Source organism: Hipposideros armiger, unplaced genomic scaffold (genome assembly GCF_001890085.2).
Source record: "Hipposideros armiger isolate ML-2016 unplaced genomic scaffold, ASM189008v1 scaffold_307, whole genome shotgun sequence".
Classification (NCBI taxonomy): Eukaryota; Metazoa; Chordata; class Mammalia; order Chiroptera; family Hipposideridae; genus Hipposideros; species Hipposideros armiger.
Window position 1 is genome coordinate 137,305 of NW_017731657.1, and position 25,653 is coordinate 162,957.

The window sequence follows — 25,653 nt, forward strand, 5'->3', positions numbered from 1 at the left end:
CTTTAAAAGTTCTCAGTCTAGTAGGGCAGATAGAAATATAAATAGATAATTAAAATAATATGGTATATGCAATTGTAGATATTGGTTGAAATTAAAAAATAATGTTTGATATTCAATTTAAACTAAATTTAAACTTTATCAGTTGTTGAATGATATAGAGAGACTCAATGATGTCCATACTCATGAACCTAAAGGGTACCAATAAGTAAAAGAACAGGAAACAAAACAAAACAAAACTTTGGTTTGCTTTTTAATTATGTAAAACCAAATAATTCCAAAATTTTCTAAGAAAAATAGCCTTATACAGAAACAGAATGCAGATACATATAGTATTCACTAAAATAAGTAAGAAAAGTTTACATCTTTAATGCACTAGGCTAAGAGGTAAACCCATTGCAGTCTTAGCACTTAAACTCTGCAATATGCAGGTAACTTTTCCAGATGATTTTTTAATTAATTAATTAATTAATTAACTTAGTTTTAGCTGAGCCATCCTGCCACCTGTTGGCAGCTCAGCGGCAGCTCAGCTCGGGCTGGGAATCAAACTGGAGACCCTGTTGCTTAGAGCTCGCACTCTTGAGCGAGCTCTTAACCAACTGAGCCACTCGGTTGGCCCCCAGATGATTTTTTATTTGAAGGTATGCAGTTAAATTTTTTTTTTAAAACAGCTCTGTATTTTTCTGTATACTGAAGTGGCAAGGTTTAACAATTAGCATGGATATTGGGGTAAAAATTTTATAATTTGTTTTTTTTTAACATGCCAGTTAAATTATTTTCACAGTTAATATTTTAAATACAGAATTCAATTTTCTTCAAGTTTTGTATCAGTGCTGAACTGACAATACTTTCCTCCCCTTTTGGCTTTGATTCATGCCAGTGTCTAAAAAGACAATCAGGAACATTATCTGCAAGCTGTAGCTCGTTTATATTTGTAAGTACTTACCTCTTGCTTGGACATGGAAGAAAAAAAAAAAAGCTATGTGATTACCTTGGGAAAGTTAGTGTGAAGGATGCTGAGATGTCCCAAACTTGGAAAGACTATAGTCAACCGGAAGGAAAAGCCAAGTTCTTGCTTGTAAGATTATGGTTTGATAGAATTCGAGCTGTAAGGAATAAAGCACTTTGTTCTTAAAATCTCTACCTAAGAGTTCTGTTTTATTTTAATTTTCAAATACTATCCTCCGTTTCCCCCCCTCTCTGAGCCATATGCTCACACACACACCCATTCACCAAATTCTGGCATGTTACAGTGGATTTATCATGTAAGACCTGCTCATCTACCTTAGGAGGCTGTGGAGGATAAACCTTGTACCGCTGCTGTGAGAAATAAATTTGTGAGGGAGCTCCAGCATCCTTGAAGGGTCTGTGGTCACTCTTCTTTGTAGGTCAGAAATTGCAGTGGGAATTGCTGATGCTAAATTGGACAACTAAATGCAATGGGGGTAATTGAGTCCTGGAGTGGTAGGGGCCTTGTGGTGGCACTTAATTGCCATAGACAAGGGAGATGTGGTTACCATAATGGAAAATAGAGGGAAAGCATTAATCAGAATTGACTTGTGCAGACCTATGGCATCGGATAGTTGATCATGGTGCCTGTAGCGGTGAAATAAATGGGCAGTCTACTAAATTTGTACTTAATCTGTGTAAGTGGGAGAGTTCTATATCAAGTGAATACAAGTCTAACAGGAATCATCAAAACAGAGACTCCTGGCCCCTCAGTCAATTCTCAAGCCTGACCTAGTTTACAGACCCAGAACCCCAGGAATGAAGGGGTGGCCACATCTCCTTGAGGAAGGACCATGCTACGCTGCCAAAATTTATACTCTTAACCTTTCTCCCAGCCCCCCTAAGGGACCTATGGTCTTTTACCAGGGTTACTGTACACTGGAAAAAAACCTCACAGTTTTGAGGGTTATTGGACACTGGCTCTGAACTAACTGACCTTAATTTCAGACCAAAAATGTAACTGTGGTCTTCCAGTCAGAGTGGAAGCTTAAGGAGGCAAGGTGGCCAGTGGAATTTTAGCCCAGATCTATTTCCCAGTGGGTTCAGTGGGTTCTTGAATTGCAATGGACTGAAGATTTGTGTTCTTCCAAAATTTATATGTTGAAACCTAATACCCAATGTGGTTCATATTACGAAGTGGGGCCTTTGGGAAATGTTTGATTCCTGAAGGTGGAGCCCTCATGAATGGAATTAGTGCCCTTGTAAAACAGTCCCCACTCCCTTGCCCCTTTTACCATATGAGGACACAGTGAGAGGGTGTCATCTATGAACCAGAAAAATGGGCTCTCCCCAGGCACTGCATCTTCCAGAGTCTTAATCTTGGACTTCCACCTCCAGAACAGTGAGAAATACAGGTTTTTGTTTGTTTGTTTGTTTTTAAAGATTTTTATTGGGGTATTGGGGGGAAGGGAACAGTGCTGGGGAATTGGGGAAGGGGAACAGACAAGTTGCTGTCCTTTTGTTCTTCAGTCTAGTTGTGGAGGACGTTGCTTCACTGGCCCAAGTTGGCACCATCATTGCGCTCTTCCCGGGCGAGGCAGATCAGTCGCCGGCTTCTGGACGGCCGCTCACTGCGGCTGCTGGCCGCTCACGCTGGCTGCCGGCTACACAGGGCAGCCCATGGCAACCCACTGCAGCAGGGGCTGCAGCCTACGCCGTCGCCGGCGACTCACAGCAGCCCAGCTCCAGGTTGAGCTGTTGTTCAGCATCTTAGCTGTAGAGGGCAGTGTCACTGGCCCTCATATGTAGGATCCGAACCGGGGCCCTCTGGCGTCCCAAGCCAGTTCTTAACCATCATGCCACTCAGCCGGCCCCAGGTTTTTTTATTTGTAAGCCATCCAAGGTATGACATTTTTGTTACAGCATCCCTAGTGGATTAATAACCGCCCTGTGATTATTGCTCTAGTTCTGTAGTGCATAACTGAACTAAATATACTTGGCAACTGGCAGAATTCAACTCTGGCTTTTAAAAGTACATGTTTTGGTTTACTTGAGCTGCCATAACAAAATACCATAAACTGGGTGGCTTAAACAACAGATGTTTATTTTCTCACAGCTTTGGAGTCTAGAAATTCAAGACCAGAGTGCCAGCCTGGTTGGGTTTGTTGGAGGCTCTTTTTGTGTCTTGCAGATAACCACCTTCTCCCTGCATTTTTACATGAACTTTCCTAAATGTATGCACAGAATGAGAGAGGGAGCAAGCAAGTTGTCTGTTGTTTTTCTTATAAGGGCACAAATAATATCCTGAGCACCCTACCGTATGACCTATTCTTACCCGAATGACCTCCCAAAGGCCCCATCTCCAAACGTCATCACATTCAGGAATGGGCTCCAACATACACATTTGGGAGAGGGGCACAAACATTTAGTCCATAACATGTCACCCCTGGCCCTCCAAACTTTGTGTCCTTCTCACATGAAAAATACATTCATTTTATCCAGAGCTCCAGAATCAATTCTAAAGTCTAAAGTCTATAAGTTCCAAAGCAGATATGAGAGAGATGTAGGGGACGATTCATCTTGAGGCAAAATTCCTCTCCAGCTGTGAACCTGTGATACTATACAAGTCATGTGCTTCTAATACGGCAGGCATAAGAAAGGCATTCCGGTCCTTAAAAGGAGAAATATGAAAGGAGGAGTGGTCATGGGTCCCAAGCCACTACAAAGCCTAACAAAGCTAATTCCATCAGATTTTAAGGCTCAAGAATAATCATCTTTGGTTCAATGTTCTGCCCCCTAGTCCCATGGGGCAATAGTGTCATTCCAATGGCTCTAGGTGGGCGTCCCAGCCTGTGGCTCCACAGGGTGGTCTCACCTCCTAGGCTCCAGACAGAGACTGTCTGGCCTACTGAAACTGAGATGGCAGCTCTGATGATCTCTAAAATGCTTTGGGGGCCCTTCTTCCCATTACTTGAAGGATAGTGCACATTCTCAGCTAAATAGCTCTATGGTTCAGTCCTGCAGGATCTAAGAAGTCTGACAGCCTTTCTTCATTTCATCCTGTTTTCATCCCCTTTAGTTCAAACTGGCAGTGTCTCTGCTCAAACAATCCCATAAACTATCAAGTGATAGTCCAGTTACACCCTTGGTGCTTTTCTCTGAACACAAGTTGTCATTTTTTACAATAAGAACAGGCTGAGAGTTTTCTAAATCTTTAAGTTCCAGTTCCTTTTAGCTTAACAATTCCTTTTTCAATTCATCTTTTTTCTCTCACATTTTACTATGAGCAGTCAAAAGGAACAAAACCACTCTTTGAACATTTTGCTTAGAAATCTCAGTTAAATATTAAATTTCATTACTTGCAAATTCTACCTTCCACAAAACACTAGAACATGAACACAATTCTGCCAAATTCTTTGCACTTTATGACAAAGATTACCTTTCCTCCAGTCTCCAATAACATGTTTCTCATTTCCTTTTGAGACTTCACCAGAATTGTCCTTAATGTTCATATTTCTAACATGTATCTCAAAACTCTTTCAGTCTCTGCCTATTACCCAGTTCCAAAGCCACTTCCACATACTTAGGTATTTGTTACAGCAGCAACCCTGTGTCTTATTACTAAAATCTGTATTAGTTGGGGTTCTCCAGAGTAATAGAAGCTATATGATATGGAGGGAGAGAGGGATTTACTGTAAGATATTATCTCACATGATTTTAGAGGCTAAGAAGTGCAACACCTGTATTTGTCAAGCTAGAGACCCAAGAGAGCTCATGGTATAGCTCTAGTCTGTGTCCAAAAGCCTTAGAAGCGGAGAGCCAATGGTTCCAGTCTGAGTCTGAAACCAAAGGCAAAGGGCCAGTGTTGTAGCTTGAAGACAGCCAGGCAGAGACCAAGAATTCTATCTTACTCAGCATTTTATCCCTGTAAGGCCTTCAGTGGATTAGATGAGGCCAACCCACAGTGGGGAAGACAATCTGCCTTAGTCTAGTGATTCGAATGTTAATCTCCAGAAACACCCTCACAGAAGTACCCAGAAATAATGTTCTACAAAATATTTAAACACTCCATGGTGCAGTAAAATAGACACATAAATTAACCATCACAAGTTCACCCTTTGTCAACTTGGCACTCATAAGCATCTCCTTCAACTAGGCTTAATTTCCAAATAAAGACAGTAACAGGTCATAGTTTCACCTAACATGGTGTAATTATCTTGTGCACAACTGAAAATGCACTAAACCCTATACCAGAAGAGGAGGCAAAGTCCTTGAGTAGTGTTTATTTTTCAACTTGACATCCTATAACTTAAATACAATGATATAAAGTCAGTACATCTTATGTTACTCGTCTTTTTCCTCTCACATTTTACTATAAGCAATCAAGAGGGAAAAAGCTGCTCTTTGAACATTTATTTATATTAAGGACAATATAGATATGGCAATGACATATCCCTTATATCAAAAATTGGGAGGGAGAGGAAATGGTCCTCAAATACTGGTTGATCCATTAAGTTCTACCAATAACTGATTAGTGCACTAAGAAAATATTTTTAGTTGTTGATTTTCAGTATACTTTCTTGCAGAAAGTACTTTTTGTAGCTAAGAAGGGTGTGTAAAATATGACACATTGGCAAAATAGAAAAATGAGTGAGGTAAAATAGGGTTGGGAATAAGGTTCTAATTGATAACATGATACACCAGAGGGGCAGGGTGGAAGAGCATAAATTTCTTTCTAAGCTTTCTATAACAAAAATTGGCTCACAGTTTCAATGAAACAGACATTCTTGGCACTGAATTAGATTTGAGTTTCTACTGAGTGAAAAATGAGTTAAAATAAGTTAAATTTGTTATTTGCTGGCTTAACTAATTTGTTTAAATCTCTCACTTTTCAACCAACTTTTCTGCTGTTCTAATATAGTGGAACAAGCCTAGATTCTGCAGCCAAATCTATTTGGTTTGAAATTCTGGCTCCTTTTTTTTTGTTTTTTGTTTTTGTTGTTGTTGGTATGCTCTAGGGCCAGTTACTTAACCGTTCTGGGTCTTACTTTTCTTATTTGTAATATAGATGTAGTAATATCTGTCTCATAGGTAATTCTGAGGATAAAATGTGTATAAAGCTCCTTGTACTATACTTAACCCCCTTTCTTTTTCTTCCCTCTAACAGAATATGGTATTTAGTTATATGCAAACTAATTCTTGATGAAAACCTGTAAGTGGGGCACAGTTTGCAGAATTGTTGGTATAGGTTATATTAACATCAGCTGACTTCTGCTGAATACATGCTTAGGATAAAATAACTACTTGTTTAAAAATTCAAACAAAGGAGGTGGAGATCCAAGATGGTGAAGTATATAAATACTGTTCATGCTTCCTTCCATGAACACATTAAAATTACAACTAAATTATAAAACAATCAACCTGGAGAACCATTTGAAGTCTGGCTGAACAGAAGTTTTTTAATTAAAGATATAAAGAGGAAGCCACATTGAGATTGGTAGGAGGGGCAGAGATGTGAAATAGGCAGGTCCCAAACCTCCAAGTTGTGGTAATTGAGATTCGGGAGGGATATCTTGGCCACAGAAGCTCCTTCCAGAGGAGTGAGAGACACCAGCCCTACACCAGGCTCCCGAGTCCAGAGTACTGGTGCTGGAAAGAGCAGCTCCCATATCTGGCTGTGAAAAACAGTAGGGATTCCCACTGCCTGGGGGAGGGGGCGGGGGATGGAAGGCTTTGGGAAACCCAGATATCCTCTTAAAGGGCTCATGCACAGACTCACTCACTTGCAGGCACTCACCCTGGGCTCTGGTGGATAGGCGGTGACACGGGCCCTCAGAGGCATGTGGGGGCAGACTGAGGTGTGTGGCTTTAGAGTGAGTGCTGAGGGACAGTTGCCATTTTCCTTGTGTGGGGTCCTTCTTCCATGCAGCCAGCAGGCAGGCACCATCTTTTCTGTGTTGCACCCTCCCCCCACACCCATGGCCAAATCTGAATCTGAATTGGTCTGGTGAGCTCCACTGGGACCCCACCCCACTCAACTCCCCCAATGCACTTTTTCTTGAAAACCATCAGAGTCTGTGGGCCCCAGGCAGGTGATGACTGGCCTTGGTGTGTGTTCTGAGACTTTTGCTGAGTAGTTCCAAGTTCAGCATTGACTGTAAAACAGAATCTACATTAACATGATGAACAAAACTCTTCCCACTCTAGTGACTCTCTGAGATCCTGCCTCACCCAACTCATGTACTGCACAAGGCTTTATCAGTGACTGAATCCTAAGGGAGCTGGCAGGTGGCAGCATGCCTCAGGGGTGTCCTGGCTTTTTGCAGAGCTACCGCAGGCCTGGAACTGGTGACAGCTGTCCTTGGTTCACAGTGTGGCCTCTCCCACGCACCTCCAATTTTAGCAAAGCAAACAACCATGGATCACTTTGTAGCTCTTACCAGGTCATGCCTGGCCAGTCACAGTCAGTGGGTGACCTAGGCCTGCACTAGAGCCTGTCCCAAGAGTCCCCAGAACCAACATACTTGGAGGTTGGCTTCAGAACACAGCACACCTACTATATAAGGCCACTCTACTAAGACCAGGAAACAAAGCAGCCCTACCTCATACATAGAAACAAGCACAGGGAGGCAGCCAAAATGGGGAGACAAACATGTCCCAAATAAAAGAACAGAACAAAGCTCCAGAAAAAGAACTAAACTAAATGGAGACAAAGCAATTGATCACATGCAGAATTCCAAACACTGGTTATAAGGATGCTCAATGATCTCAGGGAGAACTTCAACAAAGATATAAGAAACATAAAAATGGAAATAGAAAACATAAAACACAACCAGTTGGAAATAAAAAAAACCACAATAACTGAAATGAAGACTACATTATAGGGAACCAACAGTAGATTAGATGAAGCAGAGGATTGAATCAGAGATTTAGAAGACAAGGTAGCAGACAACACCCAAACAGGACAGCGAAAAGAAAAGATAATACAAAAAAATGAGGTTTAGTTTAACATAAAGCAAACAAACATTCACATTATAGATGTACCAGAAGGAGAAGAGAGAGAGCAAGGAATTGAAAACCTATTTGAAGAAATAATGCAAAACTTCGCTAACCGGGTGAAGGAAATAAATAAACAAACCCAGAAAGCACAGAGTTCCAAACAAGATACATCCAAAGACAACACCAAAACACATCATAAATAAAATGCCAAAGGTTAAAGACAAAGAAAGAATCTTGAAAGCAGCAAGAGAAAAGCAGTTAGTTACCTACAAATGAGCTCCCATAAGACTATTAACTGATTTCTCAACAGAAACTTTGCAGGCCAGAAGGGATTGCACAAAATATTCAACGTGATGAAAAGTAATGACTTACAACCAAGGGTACTATACCTAACAAGGCTATCATTTAAAATCAAAGGATAAAGAGCTTCCCAGACAAGAAAAAACTAAAGGAGTTCATAATCACCAAACCAGTAGTACAAGGACTCTTAGGGGGACTTCTTTGATATGGAAAAAAACCCAAAATTATGAATAATAAAAATGATAATAACTACATACCTATCAACAATTACTTTAAATGTAAATGGATTAAGTGCTCCAATCAAAAGACATAGGAGGGCTGAATGGATAAGAAAACAAACCCTTACATATGCTGCCTACAAGAGATTCACTTGATATTGAAAGATGGAATGTAAAAGGGTGGAAAATTTTAATTCATGAAAACAGAACCAAAAAAAATAAAAAGAAAAAAATAAAACAGCTGGGGTAGCTAAACTCATACCAGACTAAATAGACTTTAAAACAAAGGCTATAACAAGAGACAAAGAAAGACCCAGTAGTCTTGCTGCTGTGTGTTTATATGAAGAAACCCAAAATGCTCTCTTGAGGGGACATGTGCATCCATATATTGATTATAGCATTGTTTATAATGGCCAAGATATGGAGGCAGCCTGGGTGTCTGTCGATGGATGAATGGATAAAGAGGAGGCAGTACATATACACAATGGAATATTACTCAGCAATGGAAGGAAATGGTTTCTTGCCATCTGCAGTAGCATGGGTGGACCTGGAGGGTTTTGTGCTGAGAGGAGTATGTCAGACAGAGAAAGACAGTAGCAATGTGATGTCATATGTGGAATCTAAAGAGCAAAATAAAAAAACAAACAAAACAGAAACAAAATCATAGATGCAGAGAACAAATCATAGATGCAGAGAACATTTTGATGGTTGCCAGATGTAAGGGGTTAGGAGCGGGTGAAAAAGAGGAAAAGGTTATGAAGTACAAATTGGTTGTTATAAAATAATCATGGGGGTGTAGGGTATAGCATAAGGAATATAGTCAATAATACTGTAATAAATATGTATGGTGTCAGATGGTTACTAGATTTATTGGGAGATTCATGGGAGGGGGGTTGAGGGCAGGTGAAAATGGTAAAGGGATTAAGAAGTATAATTGGTAGTTATAAAATAGTCATTGGGATGTAAAGTAAAGCATAGGGAATATAGTCAATAATATGGTAATAACTATTTATAGTGCCAGGTGCATACTATGCTAATCAGGGGGATCACTTCTTAAATTATACAAATATCTAACCATCATGCTGTACACCTGAAATTAATATAAAATAATTTTGAACATCAAAAATCATTAATTGAAAAAATAACAAACACGTATACTTTCATGTGTACACCTGCTCATGTACGCATGTACACACACACACACACACACACACACACACACACACACCACAGCCAGCCCACAATATCATATGTTGAAGGTTGGTGTCATATATTTGATTCTTTAACATTCTGGCTGACAGTCCCATTTTCTGAAGTATGAGTCTTTAGATACATCTGTCTTAGATATTGTAGCCTCAAGAAAGTAACTGTGTGCAGCACTGCAGTTAGGTAGAGAACATTCTCTTTCTGTAATGCAGTTGTGACCAGTAAGCCAAGCCTTCAGAGAGTTCTTCCTCTAGAGCTATGATGAAATAATTTTCCCATAGTGTTAAAAGTTAATAGGTTATTCATTTAAGAAGTTTTATCTGCTTGCAAGACCTACATGTATGTACTCAACAACCATCCATTAACTCCCATCACATTTTAATCCAGGTCAAACTGTGTTCAAATGAGCATCCTAGAGACATCTGGGGGACAAGGAGTCACAAAAGTTCACGTGGAGTTTGGGTGTATGCTCTTGATATGGTGGTGGTAGCACTAAGCATGTTTTCTGATTATATGAATAAAATCTTGATGTCTCTTCCAGTCCAAGGTGATAGAACCACAGCTTTCTGCCCTTATGAAAGCCTTTCTGAGTACTGCCCTTGCCCCTGGTGGTAGTTGGCCTAATTTGCTATACCCAAGGCAAGGGTGGTACTCAGAAAGTGGGACCAACTACCCCAGGGATAATTGTTATAGGGTATACCCACTATGGTCAACTCAAACACCTATAGTTTATTGGTCTCTAACCACTGACAGAATATCTTAAATGAAGCCTGCTTTGATTATTCTGTGATATTTGGGCTCATATTTTGGCCTATTTTCCTCTATGTTTCAAAATGCTGTGACATTGATGTATTGCCTCAACAAGGTAAAAAAGGAATATCAGATGCTGTAGTAAAGGTATCAGTTTAAAAATATAATTTTCCTATATTTTGTAAAAACCAGCAAAGAGTAAACTACAAAAGAAGTGATTCAAAAAATGTCTTTTAATAAAAGTTTAAAGTCTTCAAAATATATTTGCCCCTGGAGCAAACTTTTTTCATTTAATATTGTGTCTGTTAATTAGTGCTTCAAATTTGCAAATTCTTTATTGGTTTATATCAATGTAATACCCAAAGCTCATCTCATTGCCAGATTTGAATGAAATATGATCCTGTTTATTCTATTAAAATGAAGGCTTGAAATTGTTACCCAAATGCCACAGGAATTCTTGCCATTTTCTCATCAAATTCCTCATCAGATTTTTTGTTAAAGTCACATTGTTTTAGATTTTGTGCCTTGGCATTTAAATGAAATTCAATGTGCCCCACGGAGGAAACATCTGTAGGGACATATTATGTACAATATCCATTCCAATCAGGCAGGAGTGTACTGAGTGCCTGAATGAGGAGCTTATTCTTGCTTCACTTTTCTTTGATGTGGCTATTGAGAAGATCTATAAGAGAGGGAACATTTATAAAAATTAAACCAGCAGTGGAGCACAGTATTTTAAACGATCAAATCAAATACTTTTTAAAGGCACAATATCAGTCTCAGTGAATGGATTTTTGCCTCTGCTTTCTTTTGATGTAACAGACTTTATATATGTAGCATCTGAACCCAACTTTGGATGGTTAAGTAATTAGGTGATGATGATTTTCAAGATCCATATGCCCAATACGTTTTTATTTACTTGATTTTAACAACCTACCAGTCTCTCAACAGTCAGCCTTAATTTGTACAGTCTATATAACCTTTTATAATTGTAATCTGACACGAAACACCTACACCACTGCTATGTCAAATGGTCAAGGGATGGAAATAATCCTGTGCTTTCTATAGATCCACACATCAATGGAAATTTTATAAAATGGAAAGTGACCAAGATATTATCACTAGGACTCATAAAATAGGAACAATTATTAAATTGACCCCATAGGGCTTTAGGATATATGTAGATCGAAGCAGTTATGTGTGCAAAGCACTTAGACCATGGTACATGTTAAGTGCCTAGTAAATATCAACTATTACTATTTTTGTCAGGGATAATTTCACAGAGAAGATAGAATTGAAATTTGGTGGCATTTTGTCTGTCTCAGATTAGGACATACAGATAGTTGGAATGGCTTGCACAATGCTGTGAATGTAGGGAAGTAGAAAGTATACAGAGAGGTGGTCACTAGACCAGTTCAGTTGTTGCTGAAAGCTCACAGTTACTGTCAACGTCAAGTACAAAAGAGAGCCTATTAATGAATAAGCCACTGAGAAGCATGCTGGAATACAAAGAGAGCCATGTAGTTTCAACCTACATAACATTGAATTACGTTTGTTTTACATAAGAGAGATATTTCATTTCCAGGTACTTCGGTGTATAATTAAGTAACTGAAACACTGAATAGTAAACAGTACAAACCATTCAGCATTCTCCTGTCAAAATGCACTTGGATTCCTGTTGGAAGACAGAGCTGCTTCTAAAAGAGATAACTCAATCTCTCGGTATACACCAAAGAGAATCATTCCCTTATCTTTTCACTGCTTTAGTGCCTTCTTACCTTTGCTATAGTTGTGATGTGCATTATGGCATGCACATGGGATTATGTCTTTATAGGTAAGAGGCAGATTGTGTGACACCTTATAAGACATAAATTATAATTTTAATTCCTTTTCTACCTTTCCAAATTTCTTTCAAATCCAAGATTTGGCTTTGTAAGGCTGAATTTCATTCACTCAACTCAAAAAACTGCTGTGTGGTAAAGTCTGGAAAATGCTGGGTTATATAAAATTATATGAGTTTCTTAACTTTAAGACCTTCTGGAGTCCTTACTATGTTAATGAACAATTTAAATCCTCTAGAATAAGATTTAGCATGCATGGTTTCTGACACTTAGTTGGCATGGAACCCCTTTTCTATGTAACATGGTAGCACTTCTGCTTTTTGGAATACCCTTTGGGATATGATGCTCAGTCATATGGTTTTAGAGTCAAAGGGATATTTATGTAACAATAATAGATACTAGCACAGACTAGAGATGAGCAATATATTTTAAAAATTCAAATTAGTGGCTGTATAATATTTTACTTTCACATAGCTGGGTTCACCCAAGAAAATTAAAGCATTCCCACTAGACTTAAATATGAACTCCTTAAATGTAGGATCATTTATCATTCATCTTTGGAACCTCAGTACCATGCACAGTCGCTGTTTCCACTTGGAATGCTAAGTTTATAGGAGGTGGATGGACAGCAGCCATTTTATTTTCTTTGCTACATAGAGAAAGCTTGTCTAAGAGGAAGAAGAGGATGGAGAGGAGGACAAGGAGGTAGAGAAGGACTCTGATGACACTTTTAGTTCCTGGATTTAGCTGTACCTAAAGCAAATATACCACAGGCTTTTAATTTATGTGAACTTAGTAATTTTCTTTTATACTTAAGCTACTTTAAATTTTTTTTCCCCGCTAATAACCAAAAGTGTCCTTACATATCAGAATTACAGTCAACAGATTCCAAATTCTGGAATTGGTTAAGCAGAGGCAAGACAGAACAGTGTGAGGATTGTCCCATGCATGATGTATATGAGTATGGCAGACTGAGAGTTGACAACTCAATTCTACTTTCTGTTTTATTGCTATCATAATCCAAATTATTTTTTCAGGCGACAAAGTGCCCAGTTAAAAAACACATTTCCAGCACTCCTTTGCTGATTGGGGTTGACAATGTGATGCAGTGTTGGACAATGACATATAAAGTCCTACAGGACTCTCAGAGAAGTTCTTAGATGACAGGCAGGCCTAGCCTTTCACCTTGCCCTTCCCCTTTACTCCTGTCTGTGCCAGCATCAGTGTTTGAGGCTATGCAGCCTGGGTCCATACCCCAAACACGTGGTTAAACAAAGATAGAAGAAGACATTGCACTGATAGCATCATAGTACCACTGCCACACCAGCCCGGAACTTTTAACATCCTAACCTCTTATTGTGTGAAAACAAACAGACAGACAAACAAACAAACAAACAAACAAACAAACAAACTTCTTTTTGTTAAGCTACCAAAAGTTCAGTTTTCTGTTATTTGTAGTTGAAGCTACTTCTGAAATAATACAGCAAAGCAGCTACTTAAATGGCCATCAGTGTCTCTTGGGACTCCGTCTAAAGCCTAACAGAGCCTGGGGTATTAAAGGAAGGACATGTAGACAATGTCAGGGTACTGGAGAGTGTTGATGACTTCTGGCATTCCTTAGTAAGCCCTGTAAGAAAGGGATGAGCTTCAGTCCAAGCTGATCCTCAATAGACACTCTGACCAGAAAAAAATATCATGTGTCTTGTGGATGAAATCTGATGATGTAGTCAGCACAGTGCCAGCCCATCACAAAAATTAGTTAGATGAAAAATGAGCATTCAGGGTGAGCACTGAAGACAAACTTTGGTGAATTCAGTAATTTAATTGACTCAACCCTGGACTTGCAAGTGGGGTGTTTCAATATATTAGGTTGAATAAATAGCTCTATCACAATATTGCTCAATTGTATCTGATGCTCATTATTGAGTCTACTATTTCATACAATTAAAACAATTGTTTCTGTTGCTTATATCCTTTTTAGTACTATGATTGCTTTAAAAATTCTGTTCATAATGTAGTGGTAGAAAGCATTGACTCTGAAGAAAAGCTCCTTGAAATTGAATCCCAGTTTTGCAACTTATCCATTTGATCTTGAGTAAATTACTAAACCTCTCTGCACCTTAGTTTTCTTATCTTTAAAATGGGAATAATAATAATAATAATAATAATAATAATATCTACCTTATAGAGTTGTTATGAGGATTAACAGCATTAGCACATGTGAAGTGTTTAGAATTGTGCCAGACTTTAGTAAGTGCAAAGCATTAACTATTATTATTTTATTATTATAATAGTTGAAAAAGTTTTTAGGCTTTACTTTTCATTTAAGCTATAAAATTTTATTTTACAGTTATGTGATTTCATGTTTGGAGTACCTGATTAGTTTTCTAGAGATGGTGGGCCTGAAAAAAATTGTTCTGAGGGCCTAAACTGTAAATGTGTCCTCCTTTGGGGATTTATCCCCTCATGTGTACTAGGTAAGTCTTGTACAGGGACTTTGGAAAAGGTGATAGGTTTCATAGACCCGGAAATACAAAGAGATGGTGTTGGTTTCTTTCGGCCGTTTTATTTCAGAGCATTCTAATTAAATTTGTTTCCAAGATAAAATAAGATGGGAAGTTTGGGGTCCCCAGGAAATAGCCCTCTGTTTCAGTGGACCCAGGCTTACCTCTGTATGTAAGCTGGTATGTAAGCAGACCTCTCTCTGCAGCTTCCTGCAGGGTTTGCACTGAAGAAAATTCCAGCCTCCGCTGTCATAGCAGGCCTTTCCAGTTAAAGGCAGCCCCTACTGGAGAAGGCCTTTCCAGTTAAAGGCAGCCCCTACCGGAGAAGCGCTCTGCCTGATGACAGAGAACTGACAGGATAAAACACCCCAGGACAAATGAGGATCAGAGAGAGGAAATAATCCTGTTTTCCTATGACCTTTCTTCTGCTTGCAGCCCCTTAAGTTTCCTCATCGCCTCCCCCTTAAAGTTGTGTTGAAATTAAATTCAGTTTTTCTTCTCTCCTGTGTAGTCTGGGCTTATGAGGGCTCTGACATTTTATATCACTACTAAGACTTGTCTTTTTTCACTTAATAATAATATACCCATTAGGATTAGTCAATAATATATCCACTCATGGAGCAGTGGTGATATTAGGAGACCATCGAACCTAGGTTTCCTTTGGATCAGAGTGTTAACATTGCTTGTAGGATTACCTATTTTCCTTGATTACCCATTTAGTTTACACTATTTAGATTTTCTTTCCTGGGCAGATCATCCAAATAGATCTTACATGTTAGTCTCTGAAGTGCCCAGCTTATGTTGACCAAGAATTAGTAGCCACAATGGCATTGAAGTACTCATTAAATATACATATGTACATGTGCATATATTTGAATGAATGTGATTTAAATTAGCTCTGTCTTTGACACCTGTTGTGGCACCACAGATGGTGGCCTGGGTTATCACTCATCAGTAGGCTCCCAGAATTATGTCTTCAGGCAGAAAAAGCTCTCAGCTCTGGACTGGGCACTTGTAGGTGAGCCATGCAAAATGCCTGCCGTGGGTTTCATTAGAAAGTAATAGGTATTTTGGGAAAATAATCTCTTTCGCCACCCCTGGATGAATAAAGAGATAACATAGGTAAAAATATTATAAGAAAATTCCAGCAGCTAAGTTTCTTTTTTTTTTTTATAGTGGGGGTTAGGTGGCATGAGTCCTTGTTGACTCATAGGAGGTCATGGCTTTGATAATGTGACTCTCATCTCTCTTTCATGAAGATTCTGTGTCTGATGTGAGTTTCAAAATATTTCCAACTTTGGAGATTAGTGGCTTCAGAGACATGAATTTATTTATTTATTTATTTTTTTTTTTCCAGGAAAACACAGGTACTTTCATCTTCTTAGGAACAGTTTCTCCAGATCAAAAATATTTCCCACTTTATTGTCTCTTACTCTAGAAAATAATAATTTAAACAGCATCAATCAATGAACATGGGTCAATGATGAACATGACTATAGTATTCCGGTTGGCTTAAGTGCATTTTATGTGAAAATCAAGTTGTGGCTGGGCTGGGTCTTTTTTTCTTTTTTCTTTTTCTTTATTTCTGTCTTTGTTTACTCGTCCCTCCTCCTTTTACTACAAATGGTTGATGACATTGCTTCAGAAGAAATTAATACAAAGAATTAATTAACAAACTCTAATATACAATAAATGTAGTCTGAAAAAAAATTTCATGGATGGGTGGTCATAACATTAAATGGAGGCAGAAAGGTAAAAGAACAACTAGTGTTTCTGATCCAGATTTTTTTTCCTCCTTTTATTCATCCACTCATTGAAAGAGCAATTGAGGGAGAGCTGTGAACTAGGAAGACCTAAGTCCTCATGAGAAACAAATCGGAGGCTTTAGGAGGCATCATAAAATAGCCATTTAGTATATTGACCTCGTGTATTTAAAGATTATGAGATTTTACAGTACTTGGGTTATAAAATATCAATTTAGAGCAACAGCAAATTTCCTGATATTCATTTCAGTTTATAGGCAATTCCTGTTCTGACACAAATGTATTGGCCCAGGAGACTAGGTTCTCTGGGCCAATGCTGCATTTTCCTATGGGGTGGGGGCATCGGGGGAATCTCAATGGCTTTTACCCAGAAAATCAGTGGTCTAAAAGCCTCCTCCTTAGTCGAGCCATTTGTATTGCAGGAGGCTTAAACACAGTTCCATTATTTATTGGAGCTCTCACAGTTTTTCCCTTTTCAGCTTCTGGGCCAGCCAGCGGGATGAAGAAGAGCAGGGATGTTGGGCTTGCATGATCCCCCTTTGAGGGGTTCAGATAGCCTCTGAATCCTGTACATCACTAATTGCAGCAACTAAAAGTAAAGTACGACTAAAAGAATACCGCCATTATGAACCACTTGCTATGTTAATATTCAGATGGAGAGTCTTTTTGGTTCGTACTTCATTGCAAAATTAGAGTGTGTTTTTTTTTTCTTCCCGAAAAATGTGTGCTTATTGAATGTATTTAAATTACTAGCTAATTTTTTCAGGGGGAAAAACCCTGAGGCAAGTGTAAAACTAGTAGCTACAGAAAGCTGGAGAGTCAGATGTCTGCTGGGCAAATTGACAGAACTCATTAATCTTCGATGCAGTGCGCTATAGAGTCTGTCCTTTCATGCACCTGCCCAAGCCGAAAGTAATTACACGATGGCACTATTAATACTGAAGAGCTTGAGTGGGGAGAGGGTTATCTTCTCTTCTTAGTAACTGATTGCCAGCTGATTAGTGGACAACATTTTTCTTGCAGCATAATTGCCTTTGTGCTATTGTAGCCTCTCTGTCCTGGGTTGAGGCCATCTCACTGATTTCAAGGCCCTGACAATAGCATCAGGGCCCTGAAAGTAATGAACTGGAACTCAATCACTTCTAATTCCCCAAACAGTAGACGGATAGTTAAATATATTTCAATGATATCCTGAATAACAGCAATCATACCAAAGATCACATTTTTTTCCTTCTAAGAAAACCATAGAATTCCATTTGGAAAAGTGTATATTTGAGAAGGAATAAAATGGAAGTAATGTCATATGCCTTTTTGTCTTTAGTAGCTATAATGGACCAATTAGCAACTAGTTCTGTGGGATTTTAAAGGACCTTGTGGATAAATGCTAGTGATAAATACATTCTTATTAATTTTTAGCCAATATTTTGGCATTGGGTTTAAGACTATCGAAAACATTCAAGCCCAAACAGAGAATTAGAAGATGTTAATGCCATTTTACTGCATGGTAGACACAAATGTCAAATAATCACTGCTTTCTTATCATAAAAATATTTGATTATGTGCCTTTATGCCCTGTTTAAGGTGCTGGGCTAAGAAAGGAAAAAGTGGGAAGTACGTGTTTGAAATCTATGAACTTAATAGTTCAGAAAATTGGAAATGAATGAATAGTGTGTGCTTTCCATCTAAATGTCAATGATGCCAAGAGGGTTTCGCTTCCTTTGGTTCCCACGGGTAACCTTCACATTTATGCAGATGGAAGTAAAAATATAACAATCCGCCTCCTAACTTTAAGTGCATTAAGCAGCAAATTTCTAAACTTTTAAAAGAGAAAATGTTACTATATGGAAAAAATTTGATAATCATTACAATAAGATCTATCTCCTCAGAGTAGGGGGTCAAGATTTCCTCATGTTAAAAACTGAGATACAGAGAGGATTTTTGTAATACCAATTGTCTTCATTTTTAACCAAATATTCTAATACTTTTAGAAGCATACTCAGTAATATTTGCCCATATTTCTAATTGAGATCACTGACCCAGAAAAGCAGTATTACTAAATTAGCTAGTAATTTAGCCACATTATTGAATTTGCTTTTCAAGACTCAAAGAGGTATATTTGCACAAATATTTTAAAAAGAAAGCTATCTACTAGAGTACACTATCCTAAATCAGGTGTGGTATTGGCTACAAGGAGCTGACTTACTCTTGGCCATTGTCATTTGTGGAAGCCTACATGTTGACTATGCTCTTGTTTAGTTTTGAGGAGTTTTAGTATTATTAATTACAATAGTACAATAACAGCAATGTTGAAAATTCTAGTAAGGAGAGGTATAGGTTATAATGAAAACAGAGTTGAGATAATTGAAAAATAGAAAAAGATGAGACAATGATAAGCATTGTGATTCACTATGAATTAGTTATTTGACAGAGAGAAAATTCAGAAATACAGAGTAAGTCAGCCATAATGTGAAAAATACAGAATGTATATATTCAACTATAATTAACGAGATATGAAAAAATGTGATTGATGAAAAACCTTTTGAGTGTGTGGTTAGAGGATTAAAGTAAGTTCTGAGTGCACATTAGCTTAATGCAATTTCAGTGGAAGGTTAAGAATTTGTGTACCTAAAAGCTAAGCATAACGTACCACTGATGTTTTCATCAAGCACCCGATGGAACTTACTCTAATCTGCACAACATCAAAGTGAGTGGTCAGCACATTGAAAGTGGAACTGTAACTGCTGAGGAGTTCCCTATTACCCTCACTGGTATTATCACGAAGAAATTTATTTGCTACAATGGATCTTCAACAGAGATGAAGTTCACGTATTTTAAGAAGAGGTGCCAAATAATATGATCTAAACAAGGGTTAAATCTATGATGAGCCAACTCACACTTCTGTTTGATGGAAATAATCAAAACTGCTGATGAAATCCCTTACACTTTTTTAAAGCAGAATGTTAAAGATCCTTTCAGAATATGGCTGATGATCTGTTGTTTAAAAAATGAATACCAAGAGTCTAAATTGTACTCACTATTTTTGAAGGTTGTTTTTTCTCAATACATACTCCTGAGATGAAAAAATATTTTAAAAACTTTTAAAATACCTTTTTAAAACTTTATCCTGATAATGTTCATGAGCAATGACTTTCTCTTCATTTTTCATTTAATGATCTTCATTCTGATGTCCAAGTTGTTTACCTATGTCCAAATTCTACCTGAATTCCATAACCAGTGAGCTATGGTTTTATTTAGTTTTGTTTCAAGAAAGGTAATCTGACCCCAGAGAGCTCCCTTGTCCCTTCCACCACATGAGGACACAGTGAGAAGATGGTCATCTACAAACCAGGAAGTGGGCTCTCACCAGATACAGAATCTGCCAGTGCCTTGATCTTGAACTTCCTAGCCTCCAGAACTGTTAGAAATACATTTCTGTTATTTATATAAAAAGAAAAAAGAAAGATAATCTGGGATGCATAGTTAAAAATGACTAAATAAAATCATTTTTTCAACTTCTTTCCCTCAAAATCCACCAATAAAAATGTAAACTGGAAAAGAAACACAACATATAAAAAAAAGCAAAGTATCAGTTACAATTGAAAATTTGCATAAAAATCATACTTACACAGTGTGAAGCCTGAATGGGAATTGGCAAGGAGGCTGAGAGCTCATGCATGCCACCTTGAACCCAGAGCAGAACCTATATTTCCCTAAAAGTAAATGTCTTTGATCTGAAATGATATTACCTAAAGGTCTTCTCATTAGAAATAACATCTAGAGGTGTGGGTGGGCCAAGAAAGAGTTGGGAAGTTGCTCTGTAGAAACTTAAATAGCACTGAACTTTAAGTTGGTATTGAAGGAGACAATGTCAATAGGGCATCCTAGTGTTTATTTTTAAGTCATCTGTTCTAAGGAGGTGGAGCCACAGGTGAAGAAGGGGTGTTCCAAGGTGTGGTTCAGGGAATGCTTATAGTTTAAGGAGCCAGCACAGTCTAAACATTGACATTTCAGTTGTACTAAGAACAAGCCAACCTTAATATCTTTTTATTATAGGTGTCATTTCAACATATTCTTTAAAATATTGTTGAAAGGCACTATTTTTTTAAAATGTATTCAGGGGCAGCAAGAATTCCATTTGCTTATTTCTAGCCATATTTTTCCCCCCAGGCAATAACAGACTTGTTAAGAGAGCGTTTAAGACACAAATCCCATAGAAGCTATTGACTGCTTTGACTTAACCTTCTTTTCATCCCTTCACACATTCTTTCATAAGTAGCCAGCTACATTTTAAGGTGAGTAATTGAGTAATGATCACAGAAGAATTAGCATGGGGCCTACAAACATGAACTACAAAATAGAAGAGAAAAATAACACTCAGAAGGCAAATGAAAAAAATATACCACAGGAATAATTAGATAGGGAAAGGCAAAAATTTTAGGTTTAAGAAAATGACATCCATTGATTTCTCTTAAAAGGAACTCAAAGAAAATATGCTAGTTTTCAAAGGAAAAAATAACTTAAGTATTGGAGGATGTGAAAAGAGAGATTTCAGTGTTTAGAAAAGAGATGGAAGAGAAAGTAAAAGCATTGCAGTGATGAAAATGACATAGAAAAAAATGAGTAAACATGACAGAAAATACAACTTTAGTTATTGAAGAAAAGACTGCAAAAAAATAGAATGGGGAAAAATTATATAACAGGAGATAAATTCTCTGAAATAAATACCTGAATGTATAGATAAACAGGATCCTAAAAAACAATTGATAGAAAACTACCCACACAAAGATATATCCTAGAAAACTTCAGGTGTAAAGAAAGAATCCTTTTCTATCAAGAGAGGAAAAACTAAAAAACAAATGTATACAAACATGATATTAGGCTAGCCTCACTCTTTTCACAGTAGCATCCAGCGCCTGAAGGCAGCAGTGGTGCATTATCTATAAATTTATGGAGGAAATAAAATATAATCAAGGAATTTTATACTCAACTATCTTATCCTTCAAGTTAAAAGAATTCTTCATATGCAAAAACTCTGGGAATGCAACACTCATGAGCCTTTCTTGAAAAAATTGAGGTAATTCCAGCCAGCTAAAAGATGAATCAAAATAAAAAACTCATAAATAAAGAAGCCATGATAAAAAGGGCTGGTGTTAAGCATTTGAACATTAGAAATAATAACTGAAAAATTCTTGGGGATATTGACTGAAGATCAAAATGTAAATGTTATGAACTCTGGATAGTAAAATGAATAATATAATTAATAAAATTTGGTGATATGGTAGAATGGGAAGAAGTAGGAATATGCTAATTGTTTCATTTTCATAGCAAGGACAATAGATACTACCTAACCCAAAATATAATAAAAAAAAACTGATTCTAGCTTCAATATTTTTCATAACCTTTTAAAAATATTAGATGAATTTCTTTTTAGAAACACATCTTTTACTGTAAAGAAATGTTTCATTTTAATTTTCAGTTTCTACTAAATTCATATAAAATTTAATAAAGTATTTTTATTCTAAAATGGGATATATAGACAGATCCATTTTTGGAAAGTCCTGCATCCATCTATCTTAGTGTTTGAGGTCTGACAATTAAGTTCTAGAACTCATTCTAGAAAAAGTGCTATATGGGGGCCGGCCGTGGGGCTCAGTTGGTTAAGAGCTTGCTCAAGAGTGCGAGCTCTGAGCAACAGGTTGGCTGGTTCGATTCCTGGCCCGAGTTAAGCTGCTGCTGAGCTGCCAACAGGTGGCAGGATGGCTCAGCTAAAAAAAAAAGTGCTGTATAATTTATTGTTGAATATCACTATAGTCACCTTCAAAATACTCCCCTTGGAAAGCTATGCATCAATGCCAGTGCCTAGTCCACCCTGCAAAGTAATTTTGGAACTCTTTTTCTGTAATGGCCATCAGAACTGTCAATGTATTACCCTTGATGTCCTGAATGTCATCAAAATGTCTTATTTCAATATTTCCTTTATTTATCTTTGGGTAAAGAAAAAAGTCATTGGGGGCCAGATCAGGTGAGTAGGGAGGGTGTTCCAATACAGTTATTTGTTTACTGGTTAAAAACTCCCTCACAGACAATGTCCTGTGAGCTGGTGCATTGTCATGATGCAAGAGACATGAATTGTTGGCAAAAAGTTTAGATCATTTTTGTCTGACTTTTTCACGCAGCCTTTTCAGCACTTCCAAATAGTAAACTTCTTTAACTCTTTGTCCAGTTGGTACAGATTCATAACGAATAATCCTCTGATGTCAATAAAAGGTTAACAACATCATTGCAACAAGTTCGCAAACTTAATTGTCTGGTCTCGTATGTAGTAATTTTCTATTGTTTCATAACAATTTACTAAAACTACAGTTCTGTAGGTCAGTAGTCTAACATGAATCTCACTGGGCTAAAATCAAGATGTTACAGGACTTTGTTCTCCTTTATGTTCTAGGGAAGAATATTTTTCCTGCTCTTTTGAGTTATTGATAAAATTCCTTTCTTTGAGTTTATAGGACTGACACCCTCATTTTATTGCTGACTAGAAACCGAAGGCCAGTCTTAGCTTCCAGATGCCACTCACATACCCCAGCTCCTGTCCTTCCTTCATCTTCAGAGCCAGAAAAGGTAGGTTGAGTCCTCATGCAACATCTCTCTAAACCTTTCATCATTGCGTTGCTCTGACTGCAACCTGGAAAAGTTGTCTGCTTTGAAGAACTCATGATTAGGTTGGGTTCACCCAGGTAATCCAGGATAATCTCCCCATATAAAATCCCATAAACTTAATCATATCACCAAAGTGCCTTTTGCCAAACAACATATCATGACAGTGGTGATTGAGATGTGGAATCTTTGGAGGGATCATTATTCTGCCGAACACACTACCCATCAATCTATCTATTTAAACATTTTTTTCAGGAATGTTAAGGATAATAATTATGGAGAGGTAGATAGCAAGTGAGTTTTAATTAAAATATTTTTCATGTTGTTTAAAATGTTACCTAAGGAGTTGGTATGATTTCTACACAAACAGTGTATTATTCTTCAAATATATTACCTGAGATGGTGTTTAAATCAAATAACAAATCTGAATAACAGACTGACAGGTAGTTTTAAAAAGGATTCAGATATCTACAAGGTCAAACATGTATTCTGATGCTTTCTTGTGTGAAATTACAGACACAAATGTGAATAGTGTATGGGACTTGTTACCTCAGTTCATAAATGATGTTTGGAGGAGCCAGAAGATAAGACTCATCTTAAAATATTTTTTTAAAGGCAAGGGAGTTGAACTTGATCAATAGGAAAAGGACTTAACAAAATTAATTAGACCCATCTAGGAACTGACAAAGAGTATTTGAGGAACTGAAATCATAGAGGTTTAAGGGATATCAGGTTGAAGAACCCTAAAGATTTTGATGTTTGATCAGTGCCTGTGTTTTATTATTCTGTGTCAATTTCTTTGTAGTTTGTTGTTTTAATACAATTTCATTTGCTGATTTTAGCTAGGTACCTTCCAATCAGGTAGTAAATAAGTTGAAGTGGAAAGCCATGTTTTTTCATTCCCGACTAAATATTTGCTTCCTAAATGTTTATGGTGTGCAAAGGACAAACTAAGTTGCTGTGTTCAAGCTGAGAAGTTGGTTTCTGAGCCTTTCAGTCCTTCACAAGCTAGGACTCAGCAAATACCTCAAGAGCAAAAGCTGTGCAGAGACAGTGGCACAGCAAGTTCCGTTTTCTACGGGGTTTTGCTCCCTCAGGTCCTGACTGACTTGGGAGACTTTGGCCTTGCCTCTTCAGGTCTGTGAGGATGCCAAAAGTCTGTGCTGCTTCCTTCAGTTCTGCCTCTATGCACTGTGCTGTGAATCGGAAAATGCATGAAGGGAAAACTGGAAGGAGCTGGTGCAGCTCCCTCAATGTGCTTCCTTTCTTTCTAGGATATTGGCCCCTCAAATGCCTGGTACCTTGGTTTCTGTCTGTTCACTTCAAACAATCAAACAATTGCATTCTATATTGTATTTCACTTTTATAGATATTCTCAGCAGGGAGGATGGCCTGATACACCTGCTCTGTCATCACCCGAACTGGAATTAGTCAGTAAAAGTTTTTTGAGTGAGACTGAAATGATCCCTTTTGTGCTTTAAAACAGAGTGTAAGTAGTAGGTAGGGTATATGTAAAAGAAGAGAGAATGGCGGTGATAAATATTTGCTTAGCATAGTAGAGCATGGATCAGAAAATTATGGCCGTGGGGCAAATCTAAGAACGTGGTTTTATAAATACAGTTTTATTGTAACACAGCCATACCCATTCATTTACCTTCTCTATGGCTGTTTTCAAACAGTAACGTCAGAGTTGAATAGTCCTTATGGAGACAGTACATCCTGCTAAGCTCAAACCGTTTATCTGGCCCTTAATAGAAACGTTTCCCATCCTTGGCTTGAAGTAGCAAGTCTGATGATAGACACATGTCTCTAAATGATCTATTTATTTCAAAGAACTCATTCTAGATTGCTGCACATTTATTTAAAAAAATACTTCTCCTGCTCCAAATATGTGGGGGTTTTTTTGTTTGTAATTATTGGAATATTTAAACTTTCTTTGGAATTACCTGTAAAGTAACACAGGAAAACTGGTTGTATTATTTATAGTCATTAATTTTATTTTTTAAAACCTAAAACATTATTTTAAAATCAAAACCTTAAGTCTGATCACTGTCCTTATTTATCCTCACACATATGAGTATATCCAATTGAGTTTTAATTGCTTAAAACTGCATATACATCTAAAGGACAAAATTTTGCCAGCTTTGAGAATATTTAAATAAAATTGTTCTGGGGGGTCGTGGGAAAAAATTAGATTACTTTTAAGTCTATGTAATCATCCTTTCTTCCATTTATGGGCCTTTTTGAAAGATAAAGTTGAATTAATACTTTAACTATTGTCTCTCAATAGTAAAGCCCCAGTGCTGTGAGAACTGATGTATTTTTTTTTGCAATTATTATGCACCAGATAACTTCTTTGAAATAGTTTTATCTCCTATATAGCAAACACTTATTGTTTTATCTATCTAGTATTTTAATCTCCCAATTCCTCTCCCTGGAATAGCATCTCTTTGAAGAGTAGCTTTATCCCTAT